We start from the raw sequence: 26,903 nt of genomic DNA on the forward strand, positions 1-26,903 counted from the left end.
TACATGGGGTGGTGGTCCCTTTGTGGTTGTGAAGACTGTAACTTAACCAAACTTGGGGCTGCTCACCTCATGCTCAACAAAACCAACCTACTGATGCCAGGCTGTGGTAAAGGAAAGTATAGCATGTATTGCAGAATGCCAAGCAAAAGAGTGGAAGATAAGCCTCAAATCTATTCCAGCTTGGTCTTTGAGTTAGGGTTTTCTTTTTTATTTTTTTTTAAAGGGGAAGAACAAAGAGGATGGTATTAATCATCATCCATTTCTTAATCCAAGTTTTCAGAGTCAGGATGACTCTGGTTTTTGATTCTCTGTCCAGGTAGTCCATGACTCAGGGTCTGTTAGCTCATCTTGCTTTGGAGAAAAAACTTGTGTTTGTACACTAGTGATAATATCTAATAATAGCATTTTTAGTACACTAATGACGTTATTGACATCATAATCATCTGACTCTGGTTGATGACTATTCAAGTTAGTGCAAGATTGAGCTCGGACAGGACAAGAAAGGGGATAAAGGTTTGGATAGTGAGATTAATCATAAACTCAGTAAGAGAACTCAGTTTTAGTGGGACTTGGTTTCGACTGAACACCTTCTGCTTCAGTGTCTGGGACTGAAAGGAAGCCCAGCTGCACATTCTTCTGGGAGAATAAATGTAGTTATTTTGGTTGGCTCCAGTGAACACCCACACTGGATTTCAAGGTTACTTTCTGCAACACTCTTGCTTATTCTCAAAATATGCATGTACCACCAGGTCTCCAGCACCGAGGACAGCGCTCAGGCAGCCCAAGCCAGTCTATATGCAGCCATCCCAAGCCAGGCAGTAGCTGACCCAGGCAGAAAAGGGGAGGAAATCAAGAGAGCAGAGGTCAGGTAGCAGACGGTGGAAGGGCCAGAGCTCTCTTCAGACCCACCAGAGCCTACCTACCCTGTGTGCATGTGCGCTCACAGCTAGGCAGCTAGGGTGTGAGTCTGTGTACAGGCACAGGCCTGTAGTAGCAATATATGTCATGTGTGTGCCCAGCCTGTCTATACACACCTTGTGTGTATAGGTGTGCAGATATATACCTCTGAGACACTTCCTGTGTTTACAATAGGCACTTCCACCTTCTTCCCTACTGTAAAGTTGGGACTCCAGGGAGAGATGCTCCTGCTGGAACTCAGGCACAGCATAGCAGGGACTGTGGAATTGTTCATGTTCCCAGATCGGCAGGAATCGTCCAAGAGGGTCTCACATGGCTGTCAGAATACCCTCACTTTACTCCCACTGGCATCAGATTAACTAAAGACCTCTTGGTACTCAGGAGGAAACTCAGGGGAAGGTAGAATGCTAGGAAGAAAGAAGGTATCTCCCCAGACCAGGCAGTCTTACAGAGGTGAGCAGGCAACGGAACCAACAAAGCATTTCTTTGCAGAGCGAGGAGCCCAAAAGTCAAGCCTCAAGCCGGACACCCAGCCCTCCTCTGCAGCACTCAACTGCAGAAGTGTTCCAGGTCTTTGCATAAGTCCAGGCGGCCTCCTCTCCAGAGTGATGTCATTGGATACATTTAGTCTGACCTCCTTCAGGATGTAACATCCAGTTACTATTCTTACAGATGCCTCTGCTACTTGTGAATATTTTAATTCATAAACCTGTGCTGAAGCTGTGACACATTACAGCTTCATTGTGTTTTCCTTTTTCTTTCACTGAGCATGGTTTGGTCCTCCCTGAGGAATGGGGATAGCAAGACCAGATCCTTCTCCTCTATGGGTCTGTTCCTGTCACTAGGTGAGGGGTCTTGCTCTTTCCTGTCCTGGGCTTCAGAGACTTCCTTTCCACTCTGCGGTTTTCCATCTATGCACCATTTGTGAGCTTGGGAAGTTGTGACTCTACATGGGTGTGGCAATCATGGAACCCAACAGGAGTGAACTGGGGGCCCAGAGATACCTAGGCAAGAGCTGGAGGACCCTTGGATTTCTCTCTTTGTTAGCAAGGTCAGCCAGCCACAGGAATGGTCAGTGCTGTTTATGCCATCTCCTCTCAGATCAGCATCTCTGAGAGGGCAGGTAGGCAGGATCCTGATCATATTTTCAGCCTTGGCACAGGGCTTGACCCAAAGAATGCAGAGAACATTATGACATTTAACAGAGCAGGAAACTGAAGTCTAGCGATGAGAGCGTCTGCCTCAGGTCACATAGCAGTTCTCGCCTCCAGACTCGTTTGTTCATTCATTCAGCTCTTGTTTACTAATAATGTGCCTGCCCCCTGCTGGGCACTGAGGGGGCAGGAGAGGCAAGTAGGAAGCAGCAGTAATAGCAGTCCAGGGTGGTGAACATGATGACACACATCCCACCCAGGGGAGACATCCTGGGGAGAGGGAAATATTTGAGTAGGGCTCTAAATCTTGCCAGGCATAAAGGGTGCGACATAGGACACCACTCCCAGTCCTGGCTCTGATTCTGTCATGCAGAGCAGCCCTGAGCAAGTTTCTGTCCCTCTCTATGTTCACTGGTATAAGAGGTGGATCTAGAGGTTTCTGGGCATCAAAACTAACTGGAAATAACTCTGATGCCTCTTCATCATCACAAGTGGCCACTTTCTATTCTCTGGGGCCTCGTGTCCATTCTAAGTCCAGCCTTCTAGTGACCCTGACAGCCAATCAAGGATGGACTCAGTCACCCTGGACCCAGGTTTTCCTACACTTAGGACATCTGGGCCATGCTGCTCCGACAGTGATGGACCCTCTGTTATTTGAGCTCTCCAATATTTTTGAACACTCTCCTATTTTTGGATAGTTCCCCACATTGTAAGTACCTCCTTCCCAAGGTAGAACCCAGAAAACTCTCTTATCTAGCCGCTCTTGCAGGAAGGGGTAGATAAGTGACTTAGACTATACCAGTGAGATGAACCCTCATGAGCCTTTGATTCAAAAGCCAGCAATGAGCAGGTGAGAGTCCTACATGTGGGCTCCATCTTGCTGACACAAGGCAGGTAGCAGAGTGATGAGTAATAGATTTGGGAGCTGTTTCTGAGAGCTGAGATTTAACCCTGCTTCTTGAGTCCTACCAACTTCCTAACATTTTAAAATATATACTCTTTCTGCTTAAAGTAGTGAGTATGAATTTTGTTGTTTGCAACCAAGTACTCAGGCTGACCTACTCACTGCCCCACTGTTAAAGGTCTTTCCAGCCCTCTAGAAGGTGGACCTGGGACTGGGCACACAATACAATGCCCACCACCCCCACCACAGTACACGCTAGGAGACGGAGATGCTGGCTGCTGAGCCTGGTTGAGCCAAGCCAGACCTTTGTTTCTCTTTACTATGACAGCCACAAATCTGGACAGCTGAGCCAAGAACTTGAAATCCTATCCAGAGCAAAGGTTTTGAATATATGATGACATGGTTGCAAACCGTGTTCAACTCATGTCTTTTATTGAATAGTAGTGCTTTTCCCCCAAGTTAATAAAATTGTTCAACATAGAAATGCTTGGAAATTATTCCCCAAGGATAATCACCAGTGCAATTTTGTGTATTTCATAATAAGTGTTTATATAGTGCTTAGTATTAATATGGGTCAGCCACTATTCCTCAGCATTTCTGACATATGATTTACATATGAGTTATGGACTGAATTGTGTCTTCCCCAAATTTACATGTTGAAGTCTGCCATATGACTGTATTTGGAAACAGGGCCTTTCAAGGGATAATTAAGGTAAAATGAGTTCATAAGGGGAGAGTCCTAATCCAACAGAGCTGGTGTCCTTACAGGAAGAGGACAAGACACAAGGACACACGGGCAGAGTGAGGTCTTGTCAAGAATCAGCAAGAAGGCAGCCATCTGCAAGCCGAGAGGGGCCTCACCAGAAACCAACCTTGCCAACACCTTAATCTCGGACTTCTAGCCTCCAGATACATGAGGAAATAAATTTCTATTGTTTAAGCCACCCAATATGTGGTATTTTGTTATGGCAGTACTGGAAGACTAACACAATATGTTAACTCATTTAATCAATTACATCAACCATTTTTCTCATGCATAGAACAATTCAATAAATATTTGCTAAATGAATGAAGGATAAATTTATTTGGTATCATATGCTACTTTTTAAAACCTGACCACATAAGTACTTTCCTTATTTTATTACCTCTTTAAATTTAAAAAAAAAAAAAAAAAGGATACATGATGTCCATGCATTCATTCAGTTAACTATTTGGTTAACAAGTACTGTGCTGAGTCCCCACTAAGTGCAAAGCATTGTGTAGGTACTGGGGATACCGCAATGAACAAACAAACAAAAAGTCAGCCCACATGAAATGTACTTGTGCTATGGAAGTGCCATTGCCAAACTGTCAGAAATCAATTAACCCACTCATTTGGGTTTCTTTTGATTGAAAATTCTCTGATGAGCCAATCAAAGGCAGCTATATTCTTTTCTCTTAAAAAGGTCAACTAGATAACTAGAGGGCTCCTGGGAGCCAGAGAAAGACAAAGATGAAGCCCTTGGAATTTGTCCTGCATCCACGGGGCTGATCAAGCCGCTACTACTGGTCCCTGAGACACCTGTGCATATGTCTCCAGCTCACACAAGGTCAGGACTGATGGAAAACAAACCATACCTGAAAGATTTTGGAAATAAAACAAATGAATCATTTCAAAGAAAATTTGGTTGAATGCTTATACCATCTGGGGGTAGGGAAAATCTTTTTCAGCACAACAAAGAAGGCAGAAACCACAAAGGAAAAGACTGGTAGATTTGAAGATCTGACTACATGCAAATTCTAAATGTCTCCGTGTTAAAAAAAACCACCATTAAAAAATCTAAAAGATAAATAGAAAACTTGCAAAAACTGTAACACTGGCAACAGAAGAAGGGTTTGACCTATAACTCAAATCAAGAATAAAAAGACAAATAAGCAAAGGACAAAGACAGGCAATTCCAGAAAGAAGAAATGCTGCCCTTCTCTGCCTAGCTGCTCATTCAGGTGAGATGTGAAGTAGCTGCCTTAATGCCGCTGTTTTTCCGTCTCCTTCTTCCAAAGTCTAGGTCATAGGGGTGCTGATCCCTGTAAGAGGAGGAAGGACCAGGCTTCCATAATCCACACCTCACTCACCTGGAAGTCCCTCCCTTCTATCACTCTTCCCATCTAGCCAGAATCCAGCCCCTTTTTCCTGGTGGCAACCTAGGCAGCTTAGCCCACCGCCAGGCCAGATGAACTCAACAATAAAAGCAGGGTAAAGATCAGGAGAAAATGCGGACACCTCAGTGTCTGACTTACTGCAAACCCTTTCTGATGGGAAGCTTGGCAAGCTGGGTCACAAACCTTAAAAAATGCTTAAACTCTGACTACCACCAGCAGGTTCGCTTAGGAATTAACATGGAGGGAAAAAAAAAAAATCAGGATTTTTTTTGTCCATGAGGATTGTCACCGCAGTATTATTTACAATAGTGCCAAGGTGGAAACTATCCAAAAGTCCAATCCCAAAGCAGAATTCATTTTTGTACATCCGTAGGACGCTCTGCTGCCCATAAAAATGATGATGCAGAAGACTGTGGAATGACACAGAGAGATGTTCGCGGCATGTGGCCAGGTAAAAAATGTAGGTTACAAAACAATATATTCAGGATGATTTTCATGTGTTGTAGTGTGAAGTCACTTAGTCGTGTCCGACTCTTGGCAACCCGATGGACTGTAGCCTGTCAGGCTCCTCTGTTCATGGAATTCTCCAGGCAGGAATACTGGAGTGGGTTGCCATTCCCTTCTTCAGGGGATTCTCTGACCCAGGAATTGAACCCAGATCTCCTGCACTGCAGGCAGATTCTTTACCATCTGAGCCACCTATGTTTAAAAGCACGTATCGTGGTTTAGTCATTAAGTTATGTCCAACTCTTGCGACCCCATGGACTGTAGCCTGCCAGTCTCCTGTGTCAATGGGATTTTCTAGGCAATATACATTCATGGAAAAAAATGGAAGGAAAGTTAATAGTGATTATCATTGACTGGTGGGGTTATAAGAGTTTCTTTTTTTCTCTCTTCTTTGAATTTACCTGTATTTTTCAACTTTTCTAAAATGAATAGGCATTTCTGTAACAAGGAAAAATCTATTTTAATAAGGAGCATTTCCAGAGCTCTCTCTTGGCTCAGAAAGGGTTGGAATGCTGGAGAGGGAGAAGCATGTCATGGGAAGATCATGACAGAAATGAGAATGATGTCCCCTCTTACATGGCATGAATTGCAAGGTGTGAGTAGAGGGTCAGTGCTACCAGACTCCTCATATCCTGATTTGTGGTCTTCTTGCATGTGCCCAAGTCTTTCCTTTCTCTGGTGGTCATTCAAAGGCCACGTGGTCAGGACTGGAGGTGGCCCTGAGGACCTTGAGAGAGGCTCATGTTAGCCCAGGAAGATGTTAGAGACTATAGGGAGGCAGGCAGAGGCAGGCCTTTTTAGAAGTGATGGAAGAGCTCTTGGGGAGGGGCCGGTGCTGGGAAGTCTAAGGAGAAGTGAATTTTCAGAACAGGATGGTACATTCCCTGGAGGGAGTCAGGCTGCTTCCCAGTCTCAGAGCTTATTACAGGGAACCAAAAAATCAATGTCAAAGACACTGCCCAGTGGGCTCAGACCCACAAATAACAAAAACAGTACTTTAAGAGGCCGCTCTCAGGGCCAGGAGAGAAACAAGAGCACAACATAGAGCACTTCAAAGGCAGGGAAAATACCACTGGCTAGAAATCTGCTAGAAGGCACCAGAAAGGTACAGAAGGGGACTGCCAAAAGAACCAACCCCAATGACCAGTGGCTGACTCCCCAGAAGAACCAGCTGAGTGGTGGCTCAAAACATATGAGCCAGCTGTCCTGTCCTCCCTAATCCCATAGAATCCCAGGGAGGAGCAGGGACTTGCTTGAGGTCACACAGAAAATTAAGACAAAGACTAAAATGTGGACATTCTGACTCCCAGTCTAATATGTTAACCATTACTCCCTAAAGAGGACTTCCCAGGTGGCTCAGTGATAAAGAATCCACCTGCTTGCCAATGCAGGAGACACAGGAGACTTAGGTTCAAACCCTGTGTCAGGAAGATCCTCTGGAGAAAGAAATGGCACCCCACTCTAGTATTCTTGTCTGGGAAATTCCATGGACAGAGGAAACTGGCAGCTTCAGTTTATGGGGTTGCAAAGAGTTGGACATGACTGAGCACAGGTATACCCTCTAAGGAGAATTTTATTTCATTTGAAGACATAAATAATGCCTATATCATATAAAGTATTTGAAACTATAAAAAAATTTTATCATTTAATTTACAAAGTAAATATACATAGAATTCCAAAAGTTGATGTGACATCAAATTTTTAAACAACGAAAAATTGATAGGCTAATACCAGATATAAATATAGGCACAAAATCTCCTAAACAAAATTTTAACTGATGATTAAATATGTAACTTGAATTTACACTAAAATAAAACAACATGTACCTCTAGTGTGCCAGGCTGATATCAAACAAGCAATCAGGGCAGTACCTAAAGAGTTGTTGAGCACCACCCAGGGGTAATTATATGATGAGCTCATATTCTACCGTAGCAACTCTATAAGGATGCCAGGATTATCTCTGCACCAGTTGCACTATGACCTTCAATCCATCCATAGCTTTACAATAAGAGCTGCCATGTTCACACAGGTGACTCTACCCGTCACCCATGATTGGTCCAAATGACCAATAACCGGTACAATGGCTGAACCCAGTGTAGTTCATCCAAGGGAATTTTGAATTGGAATTTTAGTCCTTTTCTGCAGAGAGTGCACATCTGCAGAGAACATGAAAAATGAAGCATATACTCCCAGAGAAGCAAAGATGAGAAACAAAGAGAAATTCATTGTTGAGTTCTCCATGGGCCAGTGAGGGGTGAAGGAAGTCAGTGTAAAAAAACCAGACCAGAAGAGGCCTCAGGCCCAACTGTGTTGCATCTCAAAAAAGTCCCTAGGGAAAGGTTTTTTTTTTTTTTAGCCAGTCCTTGATAGATTCTGAACTTGTGACCTGCATTTCCAACTGTGGCTGTATTCCTGATTCTGGTGTACCCTGGAGGCCCAGCTACATTCCTGCATTTGGAGCAAGTGAGGTACTTCCCAGTGACCTCGAGTCAATCTTTATCTGGCTTGAGTACGTTATTATTGCTTGTGATCAATTTTACTAAAATATCTAATTTTGCAGATGAGCATACTGAGGTTCAGAGGGCTGAAGGAACTTGCTCAAGATTTCAGAGCTAACCTGAGATTTGTCCAAAGCCATCTGACTCCAAAGCCTGTGTCCTTTGTCATATTAAAGAGGAGTCCACAACAATTCAATATCTTTTCTCAGCAAAATCTCCTAAAGTTAGAAATAGAGGATTTTCTAGGTAAAAAGGAAAAAAGCAAGAGTTAATTTCTTGGGAAGAAGATATTTGAATTCAGGAGTCTATCTACTTTCTAATGGGAAAAGATACCAAATATAACTCAAGTCTTTGCTGTCATCCCCAAAGCTATTAAAAGCTTCACTGTGGTTTGTGTGGGGGTAAACCTTGGAGAGAAAGAAAGGGAACATCCCCTGCATTTGTAGAAACACCGGGTGAACCACAAGGTCTCAGTGATGACACACAGCAGGGAATCCACCTAAAATACCAGTGCATCCTGCATACATGTGCTGTATGACTCCAACCTCACTCAAAATAATGTCAAAAAAGTATTTTTAATCCGTAGAATTAAAGTTCCCCCAAAAGAAAAAAAGGTAATGGAATCTGAAACATGCCGGATGGACGTGCTGGGCCCAAGTGTGTAGTGAAGACAGGACAGTTTCACAAGGTGAATTTCCCGAGAACGTGGGGTAAGGAGTGAGGGAGGTGATTCAGCCACTGACACCTGTGGGAGCATCAGACTGAAACCCACAAGGCCGCCCTCTGCATACAGGAGATGCCTGCCACCTGCCACCTCCTCCACTCACTACACAGGCTGCTATGTGCTCTTAATCTGGTATCCAGAAGACACTCAATAATTAAGTCGGGTGTTGTAGGATTTCAGAATGAAAGAGAAATCTTAAAGCAGCAGTTGTAAATATCAACAAGACCTGTTTAGGTGGAGTAGACACAGTTTGTGCTGGGGACAACATTTTGTGTGTGTGTGTGTGTTCCTGAGTCAGCATGAGCCTTTTAGGAGCCAGGAGGATGGACCTCTAAACTTATGCCCATGGAAAGGCTCAGGAAGGATGCCTTCAGGTGTGAGAGCAGACATGGGCACTTGACGAAAGGAGATTGGCAGACAGGTCCTCTCCTTTCAAGCACCTCTGCTCCCTCTGGTGCTCTTCCACAGATCCTGCCCCATGACATATGCACATTCAGTCCTTCTTTTCCCTTGGGCTCTCCCATTCCCATTCCCATGTTCCTCAAGGGCAGATCTTCCTGCCAGATGAGGAATTCAGGGCCTCCGGTAGCTCCAAACACCCACAGCCAGTTTCTATACTGAGTCTCTAGCCATATTACCTACAACTCCCCCCAGGTGCTTTCTGCTCTACCTAGTTCTTGCTCCTCCCAGGAGACCTGTTTCTGAAGTTCCTTGGCTGGGCGAACTGCGTCCCTCCTGTCTCACTCTGGACATCTTTGCCTCCAGATCAGACTCGTCTTTCCAAGGTAAGCACAAATGATCCCACTGGGAGAAGATCATCCATATTCTTCTGAGAACAGGGGCCCATGATGACCTGTCCTCTGATTTGAGGTATTCAAACTTAGTTCTGCCTCCACCTGTATATAAATAGAAGAGAGAAGGAGGAAAGACCAAAAGTGAGCACCTAGAGGGTAGAAACTCCAAGAGAAGAAACTAAAAACTATTGTACTGCACAGAAGTGTTTGTAAGGTGATTGAATATTTATGAAGTGTGAAAACAAACATTACAGGAAAATATTTCCTTTACTAAAGAAACAACAATAAAAAATAGAAAATGGGAATAAACGAGGTATGTTCCGGATTGAGATGAAGAGCACTATAAAACTTTATAGATGAACATAAAAGAAGGCTCCAATGAATTAAGAGATGAATGATATTCTTAGATTACAACACTAAATACTACAAAGACACCAATTCTCTCCAAAGTTTATATTTATATTTAATGCACTCTCATTTTAAAACGTAACAAAATGGGTTTAAATTTAATTCGAAGAATGTTAATCCACAATACTGACCAAGAGACATTTTTGAAAGTAGAATAACACTAAAAACTAAAATACTACAAAAAATAATATAACGAGTAACACAAAAATCAAATCTATGGCACAGAAATAGATCAATTATCAGAAAGCTCAAAGACTAAACAAAGATACAACATGAAATTTTAAAATTTTGCCACTCAGAAATATTTATTATATGAGGAGCTCTTAGAAATCAAATAGAAAAAGAAGAGAGTCTGAGAAAAATAAGGTGCAAGAAGAAAACTAAGTAATATGGAAAAGAAAAAAAAATATATATAGCGTGTAAACATAAAAATTAGCCAATTTCACAAGTAATCAAAAAAATTCAGTAAAAATAAGGTACATCTTCACTATAAGTTTAAAACATGATAATAGATTCCACTGAAAAGGGTTAAGGACATGTATGTAAATCAGCCTTTTGGGGTGGGAGAGCAATTAGACAAACATATAGAAGCACATTCAATCCAGCAATTTCAATTCTAGAAATCTATCTTCTGAAAGTAATGTGTAGAAATACCTATATATGAATACTCAAAGATGTTCAGCCAGGTATTACCTGTAGTATAAAAAAATTCAAGGCAACTTCAATATCTACTAACAGTGGGTTAGATTAAAAAATATTGTATACACATAGGATAAAATACCATGCAGCAGTTAAAAATAACAGCATATGAATTCCGCGGTGCCGAGGCCCGCCTGCCCTTACGCGCCGCCGACTCCTCCGTCCGTTTATAGGGACACGTGTAACTCGAGCCCGGCCAGCCTGAGACGGAAAGCAAAGCAGCACTCCGGCTTCGGCTACGCCAGCGTGCAGAGCCCGGCGTCCGACCTGAGTGCTTGCCGGTACGCGGAGGACCGGCCCGAGTGAGCCGCGCCCCACTGCACGGGGATCCTGGGACCATGCATGGGGCAGCTCTGCCCGTGAAAGACGGAATTATGCTAGAAGGTCGTGGGCACTAAGAAAGAAAGGGAGAGAGAGAGAAGATACAGGGAGAAAAGGAAACCACTGAATTAAAGAGAGCTCCTTTGATTTCAAAGGAATTTTCTCAACGTCTGACATCTTTCACTAAAAGTATTTCTAGCAGTTGCGAGGACACACAAATGTTTGACGATATGACATTTTAACATTACTATAAGCTTGTTATTTTTTAAGTTTAGCATTGTTAACATTAAAATGACTGAAAGGATGTATATATATCGAAATGTCAAATTAATTTTATAAAAAGCAGTTGTTAGTAATATCACAACAGTGTTTTTAAAGGTTAGGCTTTAAAATAAAGCATGTTATACAGAAGCGATTAGGATTTTTCACTTGCAAGCAAAGGAATGTATATACTAAATGTCACACTGTATGTTTCTAACATATTATTATTATAAAAAATGTGTGAATATCAGTTTTAGAATAGTTTCTCTGGTGGATGCAATGATGTTTCTGAAACTGCTATCTATGTACAACCCACCCGAAATGTATAACATTTCGTACAATATTATTGTTTTACTTTTCAGCAAATATGAAAAAAAAATGTGTTTTATTTCATGGGAGTAAAATATACTGCATACAAAAAAAAAAAAAATAACAGCATAAGAGAATACACAAAAAAATGCCAGAAAACAGTTACATTGCATTAAGTGAAAACAAATTATAAAATCCACTCTTCTAACAAATATTTATTGAGTGACCACCACGTGCTACTGAACAGCAGTGAACAAAATAGATAACATTCCTACTCTCATGAAATCTGTTTCATAAAATTTATAAACTGGACTGTAAGCATGGTTCCAGCTAAAAAAATAAATAAAATAAGATGTGGTTGTAAGGGTGTCAAAAAAGATACAAAATGATGTGTCAGGAGAAAGTAACTGCCTCCAAGTTTGGCACTGAAGGTGGTTTTTGTACCCCTTTTGGTACTTTTCTGAGTTTTCCAAGTTGTTTCTAATGAATGTATATCATATTTGTAGCCCAGAATGAAAATCAAAGAATGGGTTAGTGGGACCGGTGTAGGAGGTGGTGAAGAGAAGACAGGCTGGGTAGGGGTGGGCTGGCTGCTCTGGGGCTGGAGTGAGGAGATGCTGGGGAAGGGCCACATGAGCAGGAGTGGGTGTGGAATCCAGATAGTGGGAGGAAAGAAAAGTCCAGGCAAAGGAACATCTTATAGGTCTTTCTCTTAATATCCTCCCCCACAAAATCATATTGATCCTGATTACAGTGTCTTTCCCATGAGGTCAGGGGATGTCCTCTCATCCCCAGGCATGGCTGAGGCCCTAGCCTCCACTGAGGACAGAGGTTGCTCACTATTTGACTCAACCTTTCCTAACCTGGCTTTTTTCTTTTTTCCTTTGAACCTGTGCTGCCTTTTTGAAAATTAGGTTTCAGAATCGATCACTCATTATCTGATCACTGTTCACTTTCATTTATCAAATGTTGTCACTTTTAGACTCCTTCTAGTGTCCAGGCAATGGGTGGCCAAGATTCTTTCCCACATGCTGAGCTGTTATAGATATCCCCCTTTCACCCTCAAAACAATCAGTCCAGCCAAGTCTCTTTTCCCAAGAGACCTGAGGTCCCAGAGTCAGTCTGGATATATCTTACCCCTGGGAATTAGAGTGATGGTCTCTGCAGGCTGACCATGTCCCATGTGGCTTCTTTCACTGAATGAAGTTCTATATTGGAGTTTGGTATTTCCTCTTAATGGGGCTTCCCAGGTGGTTCAGTGGGTAAAGAATCTGCCTGCAATGCAGGAGACGCAGGTTCGATTCCTGGGTCAGGAAGATCCCCTGGAGGAGGGCATGGCAACCCACGCCAGTATTCTTGCCTGGAGAACCCCTTGGACAGAGGAGCCTGGTGGGCCACAGTCCATGGGGTCTCAAAGAGTCGGAGATGACTGAAGTGACTGAGCATGCATGCGCACACATTTCCTCTTTATGGCATGAGCTAAGAGACAACAGCGCTCAGAAGAGCAATACTTCAAAATGTGATCGTGACACATGCAACAGCTTAGACTACTTATAGGACTTCTCCCAGGGAAGTACCACCATCATCTTAGCACAGACTCCAGTATGACCCAGACACCTTTAGGATCCTGTTCTTGCCTTCCCCTTCTGGTCAATCTCTTCAGTGATCCCAGCTCTCCCTTTTCACCACCCTTAACTATATACATCCCACACAAACAAGGTCTCATGACTTTTCAGAACTCATGCTGTTCTTGGCCACCATGCTGGCCACTGGAGCTTTCCTGTCCCTCACCCTTTACTTCAGTTCCTGTCCAGCCCCATATGCACTGCTGCCCAGCCCTTCCATTCCCCAGCCCTTCCAACTCGCTATCAGCCTTTCTTGTCAACACCCAGGACTTTCCTCCTGTGCTGGTGCCACAGTGAATGGGGTTCAGTCCTTTATCCTTGTGCCAGCCTGGGGCATTGAGAGGAGATGGATATGTGGGTAGTCACGACATGGTAGGCTGCATGCTCTGACACCAAGTGGTCTGAGAGGCAAAGGGGCTCCTAGCCCAGGGCTGCTCCAAGTCCACATTCAACCCAAAAGAGAGAAGAAAATGACCATCCTGTGGTCTGGCTGCTCCTCTTGGATTGCAGCTGTGAACCACATGGGCACTGGACCCAATCATGATGAACTAAGCTTGACTTGATTCCATGACCCTCCCACATGTCACACCTTTTTTCTTTCTCACTGACAGCAAAATGTCTTGAAAGTCATCTATATCTATACTTTACTTCCTCATCTATAGTTTGTCTTCCCATGAGTCACTTGTCAAGGTTATCAAATCCAGCATCCAGTTCTTTGTTCTCATGTTGCTTTTTTGCTCAGCAGCTTTCAACTCAGCTGAAGGAAAACATTCTCCTGTATACTTCCCTCTCTTAAGTCTATGACTACAATTCCCCAGGCTTTCCTTGTACCTCTCTGGCTGCAACTTTGTTCTCCCTTTGCTGGCTTCTCTTCAGAAGCAGTCCTTCCTCTGAATGTTCGCATACCCCAGGGATGAATTATCAGATTTCCATTTATACTCCTCAGGTATCCTCTTCTAGGCTCATGCTACAAGAACTATCATGTTGTTGTTTAGTTGCTAGGTCATGTCTGATTCTTTGCAACCTCATGGACTGTAGCCCACCATACTACTCTGTCTGTGAGATTTCCTAAGCAAGAATATTGGAGTGGGTTGTCATTTTCTTCTTCAGGGGATCTTCCTGACTCAGGGATCAAACCTAGGTATTCTGCACTAGCAAGTGGATTCTTTTTCACTGTGCCACCAGGGAAGCTCCATAAGTACTATCTATACACCAATGACAAATGTTTATTTCCTAGTCTGACCTCTCTCATGAGCTTCGGATCCTACATCCAGCTTTCCCCTTGGTAGTTCCCACTGCACATCTAAGAGACATCTCCAATGAACCATGGTTCTGTGGCCCTTAGGGGTGCTTCCTCAGCATCCATTCCATCCCTACCCACCCCCCTACCTTTTGTAAGCATACATTCCTGTCCACAGCTCCAGAGACTGTCTCTGATTGGTGAAGAAAATTAGTATAATCCTATTCCCACTTGCGACAGCGATTGGGGTCCTAAATTGATCCAACCAAATTGAACAAAAGTTCAGAAACTCTGTTTAATGGTTGGGTAGTAGAAGCTCCTTCTTTGGTGGGTGTATAGCCATTTTATTTCACTGCAGGAAGCCAGGTTGAGGACAAAGCCAGACTGAGGATTCAAGGATCAAAACATGCCTGAACTCTGGACTTCTCAGGAATCAGAGTCAATACATCCCACCTGATGTTTAGACCAGTTTTACTTGTACTTTCTGTTATTTGCTAATTGAAGCATCATGAACATATGAAAGAAAACACAGAACTCTCGTGTTCCCACAACTCTTCAACCTACTTTTTTGTGGTCCTGCCCATTTCCGTTCATGGCACCCCAATCCATTCAATGGTTCAGTCAAAATCTTCCAACTCATCCCTGACTCCTTTCAAACTCTCACACCCTTTGTCTGTCAGCAGGTCTTTCAGTTCTGTTTTCAAAATATATAGAGAGTTCACGCTCTCCTATTTTTGGCCCACTACTGTCTACTGTCTCTCAGCAGCCTGATGAATCTTTGAAAAACCTAAATTAGATTACATCATTATCCTGCTTTAAAATCCTGCAACTTGGAATAGAATTCGGAGTCCTTACCAGGCCTACAGGCTGTTCGTGCTCTAGCCCAGCCTACCTTTCTGACACATCCCCTTCCGCTGCCCCCTCCCAGCTGCACTAGCTCCATCTTCCTCAAAGTCTCCCCGTACTCCCATGCAAGGCCTTGGCACTGCTCTTCTATACCCTCACTTCTTCCTAGAGTGGCTTTTCTAGTTGTCACTCAGGTCTGAACTCAGATGTTCCCCTCCTCAGGAGGCCTTATCTGAGGACCCCGTCTCATGGTGCTCACCCAGTTAAACCCTATCATAGTGCCTTATTTTATTAACAGCACTTATGCCTGTATGAAATTGTCTTGTTTGTGCATGTGTTCACTTCTTTATTATCTGTCTCTCTCCCTCTCCTCGTTGCTCCTTGATGGCAGGCCCAGTCTTGTTAACTGTTATATCCCAAGACCTAACATTCATTGCATTTGGACAGAGTGTGAATCTCTGCAGTGCTTCTGGCCATCATAGAAGCAGAAGATGGCTGAGTCCCACTGCAATGGAAGACCTGAGTCCTCGACTAGGCTTCTGGACAGAGTTCGGGTGTGGAGGCAGATGACGGGGAGCAGGGGAGAATCCGTGAGGCTTTCAGAGACCTGGGCTCCAGATAGTGGTTCACATTCGTTCCTAGCTGTTCTATGGAAAAAGCGTCAGAGAAAAAGGGCCTGAGAAACCTCTGCGGCTACAGTCATGGGAAGCCCCAACCCAGAGAGGCCCTGGGGCGGGGTGTGTGTGGGGAGGTCTCCAGTCACCCTGAGGCCTGTGGTCACAGATTCCACTACTGCTGGGGCCCAGAGGCTTTGGCGTCACTGGCCACCCTGACCACTGTCACCCCAAAAGCGGGCATTCTGTTGTGGAGGGAAGAAGTGAGTGGGCAATGCTGCCATCACAAGGCCTCAGGTCAGATCCAGGAACTGGCCAGACTGAGGCCACTCAGGCCCAGGCCAGGAAGGGGCTGCTGCACACATTTCCTGGCACACACTTCTTCTCCTTTTAGAGGAGCAAATGCTACTGGGGCCTTGGCCACAGCTTCCTGCCTCCTTCTGAGATCAGAAGCCACAGCTACAGTCTCAGTGGCTACCCTGCCAGACTAGCTTCAGAGACCCAGGGACAGGCACACTGTCCCCACCCCCACCTTTCCCAAGGTGTGTGCTCTATGAGCAGGGCATGACTAGCGACAGTCAGCTTGGGATCTTGGGGCGGGGAAGCTCTGGCTCTGAGGGACCAGATAGCTCTGGCAGACCTGCACTCAATACAGGCCGGCAGAGCTCCCCACTACTCCAGCTCCTGGCTCTGGAAAAAAAAAAATCACAGATCCGCTAAGCAATGAGCACAGATGCAATTACTGTGATGAGGGCCCACCTGCAGTCTGACATTCCTGGGCTGTGAGCTTCACTCAAGCTGTCTCTGGTTTCAGCGGGGACACTGCCCCCTCACCTGCCCCGGCCCTCCAGCTGGAGTGAGCCATCTGTGGCGCTCTACAGGGCCACTCTTTCTGTCATGGTTGCCTACGCTGCCTTCTCTGCCTAGAACACTCTTCCCTGCTGTCTTCTTTCCTGTCAGCTGACTTCCCATCATATCCTTCAAGAGGCACTGGAAGCCCTCCATCACCCCTCACCAGCTGGGTGGGGACACTTCTCTTTGCTCCCACTGTCCTGGCACTACAGTCTATTCTCAAGGAGACTGCCACCAAGATCCTCAAGGGTCCACCTTGGCCACCATATTTTAATTCACTGTCCCTCCCTCCTCACCATTCCCAGATCCCTTATCTGATCTACTTTTTCCAAAGCATTTATCACCTTCTAACGTATCATATGTATACTTTTTATTAGGACCTCATCATTGTATTGTCTTTCTCCCTGCCAAGCGGCACAAGGGCAGGGATCTTTGACTGTTTTGTTCACTTGTGTATCCTAAGCCCTCAGAGGAGCATCTGGTATTTAGCTAGTGGTCAATGAATATTAAGGCTTCCTAGGTCGTATTAGTGGTAAAGAATCTGCCTGCCAATGCACGAGATGCAAGAGACACAGGTTCTATCCCTGGGTCAGGAAGATCCCCTGGAGAAGGAAATAGCAACCCATTTTAGTATTCTCGTCTTCCACGGACAGAGGAGCCTGGCAGGCTATACTCATGGGTATCAAAGAGTCAGACACATTTCTTAAAAACCTGGAAATAGAACTGCCATATGACCCAGCAATCCCACTTCTGGACATACACACTGAGGAAACTAGATCTGAAAGAGACACGTGCACCCCAATGTTCATCGCAGCACTGTTTATAATAGCCAGGACATGGAAGCAACCTAGATGCCCATCAGCAGACGAATGGATAAGAAAGCTGTGGTACATATACACCATGGAATATTAACTCAGCTGTTAAAAAGAATTCATTTGGATCAGTTCTAATGAGATGGATGAAACTCGAGCCCATTATACAGAGTGAAGTAAGCCATAAAGATAAAGAACATTACAGCATACTAACACATATATATGGAATTTAGAAAGATGGTAATGATAACCCTATATGCAAAACAGAAAAAGAGACACAGAAGTACAGAACAGATTTTTGAACTCTCTGGGAGAAGGTGAGGGTGGGATGTTTCGAAAGAACAGCATGTATATTATCTATGGTGAAACAGGTCACCAGCCCAGGTGGGATGCATGAGACAAGTGCTCGGGCCTGGTGCACTGGGAAGACCCAGAGGAATCAGGTGGAGAGGGAGGTGGGAGGGGGGATTGGGATGGGGAATACATGTAAATCTATGGCTGATTCATATCAATGTATGACAAAACCCACTGAAATGTTGTGAAGTAATTAGCCTCCAACTAATAAAAAAAAAAAAAGAAAAAAAGAGTCAGACACGACTGAGCGCGTGCGCCATGCATGTGCACACACACACACACCCACACACCCACACAACACATAAATGGAATGAGTGAATGAACCATAATTGTCTGTTTACTTGTTGGTGAGCTTCTTGAGTGCGGGGCTTAAAGATAAGGAACCTCTACATCCTCAGTACCCAGTGAAGGATTGTGCGCAGAGCAGGACTTTCAGCCTGGCATGCAAGACTCATCATCTCTAACCAAGATTCTTACCAGCCTCATCCTGCAAAGTCAAGCAGAAAGGAAGTGGTTATGGCTAAAAGGGTGGTCTCATGAGTTGGCTTTGCCATCTTCAGCATGGGTCACTCTTGTCTGCCCACTCTGGCAATATCTGATCCCTTCACAAATGGGACAGATGCCCAAATCTCTTGCCAATCAGTGGAGAGTTGAACTTGGGTGTGAGTGACTCCAATATCTGAGAAAGTGTGTGAACTTTATCAGCATGAGTTGTGTAACCACAAGATATGCTATGGGGATACTCAGAATTAATTGAGGGATATTACAGGGGGCTGGAAGTGTGTGGGAAGGGAATTTCCTACAATTGTCCCAATTCCTGGAACAACAGCAGGGAGGGGAACTACATATTATAAATCAAGGAGGAAGGAACCAATTCTTCATTAAATGGTGATAGAGAAAATGGCTATTTTGGGAGGAAAAGTCTGTTGAAATCCCTACCTCACACTACCCAATAAAATTAACTCCAGCTGATTAAAATGAAATGTAAAAAAAAAAAAAACCCAAATAGAAAATAAAATATATATCCTCTCATTTGGTGGGAGAGGATTTTCTAAGAATAAAAATCAGTGAAAGAATTTATCCAAGAGAAATCAAAGTATATGTCCACATACAGACTTGCACTTGAATTGTAGCAGTTTTATGTGTAGTAGCCCCCAAACTGGAAACAACCCACATTTTTCATCACTAGATAAATGGTTAAACAAATTATTGACTAGCCATACAACGAAGCACTACTCAGCAATATAAAGGAAGGTACTATACATTCGTAGCAACATGGATGGACCTAGAGACCATCATACTGAGGGAATTAAGTCATAATCATATGATATCACTTAAATGTAGAATCTTAAAAAATGATACAAATGAACTTATTTACAAAACAGAAATAGACTGACAGACATAGAAAACAAACATGGTTACCAAAGGAGAGAGCGGGGTAGAGGGGCAGAGATAAATTAGAAGTTTGAGATTAAGATATACACACTATTATATATAAAATAGGTAAACAGCAAAGACCTGCTCTACAGCACAGGAAACTATATTCAATATTTTGTAATAATCTATAATGGAAAAGAATCTGAAAAAGAGCATATATAAGAGAAGAGGAACAAAAGGGCCTCTTAAAGCTGAAATAGAGAAAAAGTTGGCTTAAAACTCAACATTCAGAAAACTAAGATCATGGCATCCAGTCCCATTACTTCATGGCAAATAGATGGGGGAAAAATGTAAACAGTGGCAGACTATTTTCTTGGGCTCCAAAAATCACTGCAGACAGTGACTATAGCCATGAAATTAAAAGACGCTTGCTCCTTGGAAGAAAAGCTATGACAAACCTAGATAGTGTATTAAAAAGCAGAGACATCACTTTGCTGACAAAGGTCCGTCTAGTCAAAGCCATGGTTTTTCCAGTAGTCATATACAGATGTGAGAGTTGGACCATAAAGAAGGCTGAGCACTGAAGAACAGATGCTGTCAAACTGTGGTGTTAGAGAAGACTTTTGAGAGTTCTTGGACAGCAAGAAGATCAAATCAGTCAATCCTAAAGGAAATCAATCCTGAATGTGCATTGGAAGGACTGACGCTGAAGCTGAAGCTCCAATACTTTGGCCACATGATGTGAAGAGCCGAAACTCGCTGAAAAAAACCCTGATGCTGGGAAAGATTGAAGGCAGGAGGAGAAGAGGGTGACAGAGGATGAGATGGTTGGATGGCATCACTGATTCAATGGACATGAGTCTGAGCAAACTCCAGGAGAATAGCCTGGAGAGAGGGAAGCCTAGTGTACTGCAGTCCATGGGGTCACAAAGAGGCAGACACAACTGAGTGACTGAATGTAACAAAACATATATATATATATAAATGTGTATATACATATACACAATCACTTTGCTGTGTACTTTAAAACAATCTTATAAATTAACTATACTTCAATTAAAAAAATCATTAAAAAAAGGATGGCACTATTGATACATACACCAGCACAGATAAATCTCAAAATACTTATGCTGACTAAAAGAAGCCAGACAAAGAAGATTACATACTATTTGTGTCCATTTACATAGAATTCTAGAAAATGTAAATAGTGGTGAATGGGTAGGAGGAAGAGATTATAAAGGAGTATGAGGAAACTTCTTGGGGCGATGCATATGTTCACAATCTTGATTATGGTTACGGTTTTACACTTGAATGTGTTGTGTGCTGCGCTCAGTCGCTCAGTCATGTCCAACTCTTTTTGACCCCATGGACTGTAGCCCTCCAGGCTCCTCTGTCCATGGGATTTTTCCAGGCAAGAATACTGGAGCGGGTTGCCATTTCCTCTTCCAGGGGATCTTCCCCACCCAGGGGTCGAACCCACGTCGCTTACACTGGCAGGCAGATTCTATACCACTGAGCCAACTATCAAGCCCTTACACTTGAATACATATGCTAAAATTTATCAAATTGTACAATTTTAAAATGTGCAGTTTAGGGACTTCCCTGGTAGTCAAGAGGTAAAGACATGAAATCCATGTCTGCCTGCCAATGCAGGGGACATGGGTTCCATCCCCAGTCCAGGAAGATTCCACATGCCTTGGGGCAATCAAATTCCTGCCACAGCTACTGAGCCTGCACTCCAGAGCCCAAGAGATGCAACTGCTGAAGCCCACACTCCCTGTAGCCAGTGCTCTGCAATAAGAGAAGCCAACTCATGAGAAGCCTGTGCACCACAACTAGGGAGAAGCCCCCACTTACTGCAACTAGACGAAGCCCACACAAGACAATGAAGAGTCAGTGCAGCCAAAAATAATAAAATTTTAAAATTATTTTTAAAAAATGTATGTCAGTAGTATCTAAATAAAACTGCTTTTAAAAAATCAGTGAACAAAACTCACAAGTAAAAAGGGAAACTGATTTTTAAACTTCTTTTTGAGTTATACCTTATATATAACAATATGTACAGGTATTATGTGTGCAATTCAATGATTTTTTATATATGTATACACTTCTGTAAGCAATACTCAGATAAGCATCTAGGATATTTCCAGTACTCCAGAAGGCTTCCTAATGTCTCCCATTGCCTAATATCTCTCCAAAAGTAACCCAGAAAGGCTAGTGTACATTGTGGCATGCAAATTTAAAACTTCTACATATGAAATATCAATCACCATGAATTACATTAATACATAATTAACATGCTGTATAAAATGTTTTGCACAAATATCACCTACAAAGTGCTGCTAACCTTAATATATGGAAAGCTCTTACAAGGAAAACACTTGACCCGCCAGTGAAAAAATGGGCAAAAGACACGAATGAACAAGTCATGAAGGAAGAAAGGAAGGAGAGAAAGAGAAAAAAAGAACAGAGAGAAAGGAAAGAAGACATTCAACCACTCAATTAATCAACAAGACTTTATGATGGGACTGTTGTCACCTAGACATGGAGTTGAGATTATATGAGCAAAGAAGACACAATCCAAACAGTGTAGTGATAAAGGTGGGCAAATGACCATTAAAAGAGGTGCTCCAGTGGTTAGGACGCCACGCTTTCACTACTGAAGGTGAAGGTTCAATCCCTGGTCGAGGAACTAAGATCCCACAAGCTGCATGGAGTGGGGGAAAAGGGGAGAATAAAGTCTTCAGTCCACTGAGGAAAAGCACAGGGGCTTTCTGAGCCCGGAACAGGTATCTGACCCAGCTGTCGAGGTTTCCTGGAGGAAGAAGTATCTGAGCTAAAGCCTGAGAGAGCAGGAGGAGGGAGATGCGGGAAGGTGGGGGTGGGGGGAGGGGAGGACACCAGCATTCATTCTAGAGTGCAAGAACAAGAGAAGAAAGGCCTGGATGGGAGAGACAGGAGCATGAGCTGCAGGGGCTGAGGGAATGGTGGGAGATGAGGGTGGAGGAATAAAGAACCAAGGCCTTAAGTAACAGAGAAACCCTGAAGCATTTTGAGGAGCAGGAGAGTGAAATCTCTAGACTTGAATGCCCACATGCTCCAGCTGAAGCAAAGCCTCCAGCAGTGCCCTCTTTCAGGGCAGCTTTCTTGGGTAGTGGGCTCAGAGCACACACTGGCACAGAAAAAAAGGGAGAGATGAGGCTGGGTGGGGGGAACAAAACGGCCACCCAGACCTCACTCCCCTCCTTTGTCATTTGAGGTCCCTGGGCTCCTGGCTTTCCTTATTAACTTCCTGTATTTCCCAAGAAACCAAAGAAAGAAGACCCGATGACAATTACATAAAAGGAGAACGTTTGGAAATACTAAGCTAGTTGTGTTTTCCCAGTAAATTCTGCTGCCCCACAAGGCTTCCCCAGTTTCAGCAGCTGGAATATGAAGTGCATGGGACTTTCAAGGACAGCTGTTACCTCAGAAACATAGAAAAAGCTCTAGACTTTCAAAAGCTCAGACTCTTAAGGTATTCAGGACACAGGGAACGAATGCAAGAAGATTTAGGGCCAGGTCTCTTGCCCAACTTGATAAAGGTCTCCTGGGCTGGTAGGAAGGAGCGTTTGGGGTAGATGGAGCCAAAGTCCTGTTCGCTCCTCAAGTTTGGCCAGAGGGATTGAAGGGATCTCAGTGTATAAGGGTACTTCTCTATGGTTTGGCTAGAGGTGTTCCAAACTAGTAGAGGAGAAAACTTGATTTTTTTTTAAGAAAAAAACTAACCCAAAAGAACAAAAATAAATAAATAAGACAGGACAAATGAAAGTCACTATGTAAAATGATAAAATTTATCCAGAATATGACAGCAATATTAGATTCAAATTAAAAGCAGCTAAACATTCTGGTAAAAGATAGACTGTCTGACTAGATTAAAATGCAAAAGGGGTAGGACTTCTCTGGCTGTCCAGTGGTTGAGACCCTTGAGTTCCCACTGCAGGGTGCACGGGTTTGATCCCTGGTCAGGGAACTAGGATCCTTCATGCTGCTTGGTGCAGCCAAAAAAAAAAAGCAAAAAAAGAGACATATCTAAAGTGTAAAAGAAGTTGAAAGCAAAAGACTACAGAAGGATATAACACACAAGCAATAGCAAAGAAAGTGAAGTAAGACAAAATTGGCTTTAAGACAAATATCTTTTTAGAAACGAGAGGATTTTAAAATTCATTGTCACTTTATAACAATGAACAGTTCAAGAAAGTACAATCTAAATATTATATGTATAATTTCAAAATATATAAAGGTAACTGACAGAACTATAAGGATAATTAGACAAATTCATAATCATGGTGGAGAATTTTCACATACCACTCTGTGATTGACAGAATAATATACCCAAAATTAAGTAAGGATATAAAGATTTGAACAACATAGTGAGAAAATGTCCCAAATTTTGATAAATGCATTTTGTATAAAAATGCTTTATTCAGTAACTAAAGAAAACAGAACCTTTTCAAGTATACATGGAATATTTATAAAAATTGACTGTATACTAAGCCATAAAGTAAGTCTTACTTTACCTGGTAGCTCAGTTGGTAAAGGATTCACCTGTAACGCAGGAGACCCCAGTTTGATTCCTGGATCAGGAAGATCCCCTGGAGAAGGGATAGGCTTCCCACTCCAGTATTCTTGGGCTTCCTTGGTGGCTCAGATTGTAAAGAATCCTCCTGCAATGCGAGAGACCTGGGTGCCATCCCTGGGTTGGGAAGATCCCCTGGAGGAGGAAATGGCAACCCACTCCAGTATTCTTGCCTGGAGATTCCCATGGACAGAGGAGCCTGGCAGGCTACAGTCTATGAAGTCGCAAAGAGTTGGACACAACTGAGTGACTAAGCGCAGAGGACAAAGTAAGTCTTAACAGATTTCCAAGGGTGACATAATATGGAGCTACACCATCCAATATCATAACCACTGGGCACATGTTGAGGACTTGAAATATGGTTAGTCCTAATTATGATGTGCTGTATGTGGAAAATACACATTGTATTTTGAAGACAGGACAAAAAAAGGAAAAGAATCTAAAATACAATATGAATTATTTTTATATGGATTCCATGTTGAAGTGATACTACTTTGGATATATGAGGTTAGATGAAACACACTATTAAGACTAATTTCCACCTGCTTCTTTTTACTTTTTTAAATGTGGAAAATTTTTAATTATATATGTGGCTTTCCATTGTATTTCTATTGAGCAGCACTGATAAGGAACATATTATCCTACCAAAAAACAATCAAGGAGGGACTTCCCTGGTGGTCCAGTGGTTAAGACTCCAAACTTCCAAGGCAGGGGGTCGGGTACGATCCCTGGTCAAGGACCTCCATCTCATATGCTGCAACTAAAAGCCCATGTGCTATAACTAAGATCCAGCTCAGTTCAACAACAACAACAACAAAAAAGGAAATTAATTTTTAAAAATTAAGAAGAAATTAGTAGGAAAAAAAGAAAGAAAACTAGAAACCCCAAACACATGGATCTTAAGAAATACACTTCAAAAATAGCCCACATGTCAAAGAATTCAAAATGGAAATTAGAAAACATTTGAACTGAATAAAAAAATTCAAAATACAATTTAACCAAAATTCGTTAGATGTTACTAAAGCAGTACATAGAACAAATTTTAGAGCAGAGCTTGGCAAAACCTAACCAAAATCCAAAATCCAGCCCAGTCTTATTTTGTTAAAAAAAAAAACAAAAAACAAAAACTTACAGGAACGCAAGTTCTTCCATTTGTTTATTTATTGCCTGTTTCTGAGTTCATGCTATTATGTCAGAATTGAGTCATTTTGGGAAAGATTTATCAAATATATTTACTATCTGGCCTTTTATGGAAAAATTATTTGGTTCAGAGCCTTAAGTACATATATTAGAAAAAAGTAAAGAGTGTAAAATAAAAGGTTAGTCATCCATGTCAAGAAATCTGAGGAAGAACAGCAAAGTAAACCCAAAGAAAGTGAATGAAAGGAAATTAAAGAACAGATGGAAGAGATCAGGCTCGTTCAGGGTGGTATGGCCATAGACAGAGAGCAAACAGTAATGAAATATAAACAGAGCATATGCTAGGAAGGATCAACAAAGCTCAAAAACTGGCTTTTTGAAAAATTTTAAACAATTAACAAACCTCTAGTGAAATAATAAAAAGTAGAGAGAAGAATTAAGAACCAACATGAGGACCATCACTACTGACACTGCAGACATTCAAAAGACAGTAGCACAATTTGGAAAGTCACATGCAAACAAACGGAGAAGGCAATGGCACCCCACTCCAGTACTCTTGCCTGGAAGATCCCACGGATGGAGGAGCCTGGTAGGCTGCAGTCCGTGGGGTCGCTAAGAGTCGGACACGACTGAGCGACTTCACTTTCACTTTTCACTTTCCTGCATTGGAGAAGGAAATGGCAACACACTCCAGTGTTCTTGCCTGGAGAATTCCAGGGACGGGGGAGCCTGGTGGGTTGCCATCTATGAGGTCGCACAGAATTGGACACGACTGAAGCGACTTAACAGCAGCAGCATGCAAACAAAATTTAGAAGAAAACAACAAATTAAGGTAAAATTATAACCTCAAAATTGACTCAAGGAGAAATAGAAAACATGAATAATCTTATAATCTACAAAATGATGGATTCAGTAAGGAAACTCTGACCCCAAATGGGTTCAAACAGTGACTTCTTCCAAAATATTCAAGGAAGACATAGTTCCAATCTTACACAATCTCTTCCAGGAAATGTAATACGAAGAAACATTGCTAAGATACCAAAACTGGACAGATGATTGAGTCTTTCTCTTTGAGAAGGCAGTCTTACTAGAATGATGATATTCTTTATCATCCAAACAAGGGGACATTTGAGAGTGAAAGAAAATGTTATTAATAATGATATCAGGATGACAAGTATTAACTGGGCTTGTACCAAGCAAATCAGTGTTCCTCTCATGACATGGTGTTCCTCTCAATCTCACTCATAAACACAGATGCAAAAATCCTAATGAAAACTAGGACACACAAACTAACAATACATAAAAATGATAATAATATATGATAACCATGTTGGGTTTATCTGGAATACAGATTATGTTAACTCTAAAATAAATTAATTTGATTCATCACATTAACAGATTAAAGAAAAAAAAAACATGATCATCTCAATATAGGTGGAAAATTTTCTGATACAATTAATATCCATTCATGCTTAACAAAAACTCTCAGCAAACCTGGGAATGGAAGAAAACTTCCTGAATCTGATAAGGGATATGTGCAATATACTTAGAGGAAACATCATACTTAATGGTAAAATGATTGAATCTTTCTCTTTGAGATCTGTAACAAGACAAGGATACATGATAGCACTATTTCTGTTTAACACTGTATAGTACGTCCTAGCCTGTATAGTTTGGAAAGAGAAGAAAAAAAGATATGAAAATAAGAAAAGTAGAAGCGAAATGTCATTATTCACAGACGATTTACTTGTATATGTATAAAGTTTAGAAAGATCTATAGGTAAAGTTT

The 26,903-nt window shown here is 42.5% G+C and overlaps 1 long non-coding RNA gene across 1 annotated transcript in view; it reads right to left on the reverse strand.

Annotated features, from left to right (window-relative positions):
• Positions 1 to 11,096: 11,096 nt before the first annotated feature.
• The window catches only part of LOC122439410, a 28,147-nt gene continuing 12,340 nt past the window's right edge, over positions 11,097 to 26,903 (reverse strand). Inside the window, exons 4-5 of the long non-coding RNA XR_006268856.1 lie at positions 18,457 to 18,466; positions 11,097 to 11,139 (exon numbers count right to left, since the gene is read on the reverse strand). This is a non-coding gene — a long non-coding RNA (uncharacterized LOC122439410). The remainder of the gene's footprint in view (positions 11,140 to 18,456; positions 18,467 to 26,903) is intronic.

The sequence above is a fragment of the Cervus canadensis genome, chromosome 4 (genome assembly GCF_019320065.1).
Source record: "Cervus canadensis isolate Bull #8, Minnesota chromosome 4, ASM1932006v1, whole genome shotgun sequence".
Taxonomy (NCBI): domain Eukaryota; kingdom Metazoa; phylum Chordata; class Mammalia; order Artiodactyla; family Cervidae; genus Cervus; species Cervus canadensis.